Below are 5,679 nucleotides of genomic sequence, written 5' to 3'. Positions count from 1 at the left end.
GATGCTACAAGGGGATTTAATATTGAAACTAAGGTACCGTACAGATGGGAGGGAGCTTGTTGTAGAATTAAATCTCTCATCCCTGCTGAAAATTTAACCATATCAGGGCCATCAAATGTATCTTCATAGATGGCCTCTCTTACACCCAGTTCACGGATATAGTTCTGAAGGTCCTCCATGGAGGACCACATACCTGTATGTAACGGTATGTCTGATTTATTTGGCCATACCATACGGCAGGCCGCCATTAACCATTCCAGTATGGAATGGTTTTCATCACGATATTGATTGCCCACGTATAACCTTTGCCTAAGAGCAGGATGGACAGTCATGGTGGCCAACTTAGATATTTCTGGGCCATTCACCACGACACTTTCTGCCCCAGAATCCCACAGTCTCAATAACCAAGCCGGCACACTTTCTCTGGGCTTCTGCCGAAATCGTTGTACTAAATCCATTAATTCTGTTGCTGTGTATGGCCGAGCTGTCACATGTAAATGAGTGTGGGCAGGGGGCCATTGATCAGGTGGCACCCCTGCCGGTCTGTCCTGTACTTTTTTTGTTTTTTGGGTTATCACAGGACGGACCTCCAATGGATCAGTTTGAATTGGACATTCAAGGTCTGATTTGGATTTCTTGTTGTCCTGATCAACGAAGTCTGTTGATTCAGGAGCCTGGTCATCATTTATTGAAATATTACGAATTTGGCTTACAGGAAGATGTAGAATTGGCTTCTTCCCCGTTAAAACGCCAAGTTCGTGCTCTAACTTTTCAATGCGATCTTTCAAAAGTTGATTTTCGGTTTCTAAAGTATTATTTCTTGAGTCCGCATGATTTAAAGCGGTTAATAGTGGCCATGCCACCATGGAGGCAGCCAATTGTCTTTCTTTGGTGATGAGAATGTCCTTGCCAAGTCCTTGAAAATAGTCTGCCATGCGATATGGGGAGAGATTGCCCATAACACGTAAGGGACCCCATTTTTCAATGATGGCAGCTAACTCGTAATAGGGCGATCCCTCAAATCCTGGGATCTGCCCTGGAATCATTTTCTCTAGGGGAGTATTGTTCTCCCCCTTGACCCATTTATAGAAGTTCCACAGGAAAGACATGTTAATTTCAGTATAATCAGCCTGCCTGGCTCGCCAAGTGTATAACCAAGATGTTATAATTGCAATATGTATAACCAAGATGTTATAATTACAATATAATCAAAAGAGTAAGGCACAGCAAACAGGGATCACAAAAGAGAATAAGTAGAAGAGCTTACCCTTGGGTTGAGCTCACTAGAAGATATCAAAGAGGAGGATCTCCAGAAGAGATCCTTCCCCTCTGGTAGCCAGCTCTTAAATAGGTCCAGGAGGGGTGGAGCCTGGCTCCACCCCTTCCGGCAGCACAGGTGAATTGCCTTCACCTGTGCTCCTCTGGCTGACTCATGGCTCGCCTCAGGTGATCAATCAGAGGTTCAGGCCGTGACTCAGCAGTTCCCATACAACAGTAAAAATAAATCTTTCTTGAAAAGAGACTGTAATGTTTATTTGGGAACTTTTTGCTCTCAACTGAAAGCCCATAATAAATCACACAGGTTGCCCCATCATTCCATTTTCCATTTGCCAGCACAACCAAGAGTTTCATTTCTCTCCTCCTTCTGTTCCTGTACCCTGTAATCATCCCTGTAAGGCACCTGAAGCTTAAGATTATACATGAGTGGTAAACCTGTCATCTTCTAAAAAACGTCTGTATAGTCACTTCTCATCTAGATCGAGTGGATTTACATACATGTCATTGGAAAATTCCTCTTAACTCAGAAAGCGAACTTTTTGCTGTGAATACCTCTGAAGTGTACAGACTCACAGTAAAACTTGTCTCCACACTCTTCTCTAGGGAAAAAAAAAAAAGACATTTTTCAGGTGAGACCAAAACTTGAAAATGCCTATCCTCCTGAAATATTAATCAGCAGGATAACAAGAGAGGTACACAGCCCATGCCTCGCCTTGTCAAACAAAGGGAAAATAGATGAAGGTGCTGAGACAATTGCATTCAACGGCTGGAAAGCCACAGCTTCTCCTACAGATGCTTGGTCCTCCAAACTCCCTCAGTTATTACAATTTATTTTCTTCTGCATTATTTCCATGGATTTTAAGCAGATGTTAATTCTAAATGCAAGAAGAAAGATGGCATTCAGAAACAATATTAAAGCTGAATTCTTCAAACTTTCACAATGATCAGCCCAGTTGGTCTATTTCTAAATACCCTCCGCCATCTCAGATTAAAACTAAGAATGTAATATTGAGTAACATTTCTGTCAAGAATTAATAGTGTTCTGCTTTTTGCCTCCAGAAAACTGTAACTTAGTACTCTTCAGAAACAGCCTTTTACTTTTGCTGTTAATGAATGAACAACTTTGTTATTTTCGTTAAATATTGTGTATTACCTATTTCCTCCAATTCTTTTTGCTCCTTGGAGCACCTGCAATTTGACATGGAGCAGAATTATGCAAGAACAGCCACTGTTATCTGTTACTAATTTTGCTAAGCAAAACAACAAATGAACAAACAAGAAAACTTTCTAAACAAAAAGATACTTCTAAGGCCCTCTCCAAACGTGGTTGATTTCAAGCCCTACCTATTATACAATTCATCTCCTGCACTTACTGAAGGACTCCTGTTAGCTGTCCTGTCATCTAAAGAAACAAGTGCACGCCCCACTGACAAGCAAATTACACACTGTGACCCTCTCAAATCACTGAACCACTTCAAAAAGAGGGGAAAAAAATCCATTTGTTCATGATCAATGAAGAGTTTTCCTGAAGGATTAATTTTGCATGTTTTAACTTTTCTGGATGACTTTTTTTTTTTTGACATTTTTTTGTGTACTGAGGGTTTCCATTTATACATGCTAACTTGTAAACTATGGATTATATTATATATATGCGCAAGTCATACTCTCACTTCTCATTTTTCAATGGTATGTGCAAACATTTAATGTTTGCAATAGCATTTGTGCAAACATTGCTTTAATTTACACATTGCCTCTTTTTCCTTTCCTTGCTTATTATCCTTCTGAAGAAAGAATAACAGCAATCTGTGGTCTCCAGTTACTAATTTTTGTTGAACTGGAATTCCCTTGTGACTAACATTTTATTGAAGACTAATGTCTTCAGTCAGCCAACTATCCAGCTGATATGCAGCATTGTACTGATGCTGACAGTTTGCATCTGACAGTTTGTTTTTCCAGGTATATCAGTTGGCCTAACAAATGCTATAATATTGCACTGTTATCAGAGTAAGTAAGGGTCTTATTTCAAAGAAGAAACAGTTTCGTTTAATCTAGTATAGACATTATGAATTGCTGTCTGAGCAAATCAAAACATGGCATGATTCTTATATCTGCTGTCACATCTGAGTAGCTGAGCCCTGATAAGATTTTGGGTTGGAGAGAACCAAGTCCCTGCAGGTCCTGGTGCTCTAGCGCAGCTGTTCCCATCACTGTCTGGGATGCAGGGCCTGTCACAGCCTCCCTGTCCTGGGAAGCTTTACCTGGGGTCTGACATTTCTGGGCACTGTCTCAGTACAGCTCCTATACACTGCCAGCTGCTGACCTGTTTGCATTGCTCACTACACACCTGCTCTGAGCAAGACAGTCTCGTTACTTTATGTTTACAAGACTGTTTTTGTTGGAGGGTGAAGCAAAGACTTAAATATATATATATATATATTTATATACAGTACTTTACTTTGATTTAGACATACTGAAGATTACTTTAAAGAGAAGATCATTCTGTATGTGTAAAAATGCAAATTGAATATGGTTTTACTTTGTAGCTATCTCAGATTTCACATTGTTTTTATATTTTAAAATACAAGACATGTAGAAGTACAAGCCCCATGCAAAATTTATCACAAATCTTCAAAATAGGTTTGCTACGGCCAGTGACAAATGATGTCCTATAAAGCACTGCATGACTGTTTTTAACATAGCTCTCACACATTATTTCTCCTTCATTGATTGTCCAGCAATATGAACATGGTGAAATACGAGGCATTATAAATGACATGCTTTCATGTCTCCACTTCATCTTTGGTAGACTCATGCTCACTTGACTCCATATGAAAAGCAAATAAAAACAAGTGATGCTGACAGCTGGAACCGTCCCAGCAGCTTGGCTCTAACCATGTATCTGTATTATCCCTGTTCCATACCCGTGGTGGTAGACTGCTCATGCACAACATCCCAAACATTCCATTTGCTTCAACTTCACTTCTGCCTTCTCTTTAACAGGCAGTAATTTCTCTTCAAATTCAGATCCTAACAGTCCGGCCTTGTCAATACCACTCCTCATCATGGACTCTACTCCACATGGTATTCCACTGCGCTTTCTCTTTTCTCTTTCTCTTTTTTCTTCTTCCTACCTTTCTTTCTTCCTTCTTTTCTTCTTTCACTCCTTCCTTGGAAAAGAGGTAATGCATTTAAGTTGTGACAGGGGAGGTTCAGGTTGGGTATTAGGAAAAAATCCTTCTCAGAAAGAGCGGTGAGGCAGTGGCACAGGCTGCCCAGGGAGGTGGTGGAGTCACCATACCTGGAGCTTTTCAAGAAATATGTAGATGTGGCACTGACGGACATGGTTCAGTGGGCACAGTGGGGATGGGTTGATGGTTGGACTGGATGATCTTAGTGGTCTTTTCCAACTTAATGATTCTATGATTTGATGACTCTTTTCCTCTTTCTTTCTCCCTCTCCCTTTTTTTTTTTAAGCTAAAACTCAATTCTTCATCTTTTTTTTTTTTTTCATAAAAGTCCAACTTTCTCTTACCTCCTACCTTTCTAAAGTTGTTTACTCAAGAGCCCTCCTCATTTTTCATCCACTACCTCCACCTTTCTCCTTCACTGTAAGATAGATGATAAAAGGCCTGAAATCATAATGCATTGGCTTTCATTCCCAGTTTTACCCACTCATTATCTGCTTGATGCTGAAAGCATCACAGGAATATTTGGGATCTGACTAAGAGCTACGATCCCACCCCCAGTCAACAAACAGTCATACTGAAACCAGGCATATGAGAATCCTTTCACGCGTGCCATGCTATAGTACTGAACACAGACTGAGGCTCAACACAGCAGTGCTCAGGCCATTGCTGATTCCATCTGGTAAAAATGGTGACTGGAAAGTGGTCAAAGCAGAATGGACAGTGAGGAGAACGGTGGGTACTTAGAAAAGTGTGATGTGCACTTCCCAAGTGTAGCAACTCAGCTGCACGGTACACAGGGTGGCTGTGCTGTAGCTGTGTGCGTGAGGGCTGGAGGAGTTTGCTGTCCGTAGTGCCTTCGCCACTCGTGTCACCAGTGTCTGCTTACCCTTCTGGAAAAAGGAATAGTGCCATACACATGTCATGGGCCTTGGGGAAGGAAATAAGACATTTCTGAGACCTTGGGTGGAAATTGTAAGACCTTAGGTGTCAGGACCGATTTCATTTCATACTTTACATCTACATCTTTACTTAGAATCACCGTCCACTGTCATCCAGTTTGTGAGCACTGGGAAGCGCCTCTTCAGCCTTCCCGTTATTTGTCACGCGCTGGCAGGAGCAGGGCCGGCTCTCTGTGCTGGCTCAGCGTGCGGGGCAGCGGCACGGGCTGCTCGCAGGTCGCCCTGAGCGCAACAAAGACGACAGCGCAGTCCGA

The sequence above is a fragment of the Lagopus muta genome, chromosome 7 (genome assembly GCF_023343835.1).
Source record: "Lagopus muta isolate bLagMut1 chromosome 7, bLagMut1 primary, whole genome shotgun sequence".
Classification (NCBI taxonomy): domain Eukaryota; kingdom Metazoa; phylum Chordata; class Aves; order Galliformes; family Phasianidae; genus Lagopus; species Lagopus muta.
The sequence above is the reverse complement of the archived record's forward strand: the minus strand, read 5'-3'. Positions refer to the sequence as shown.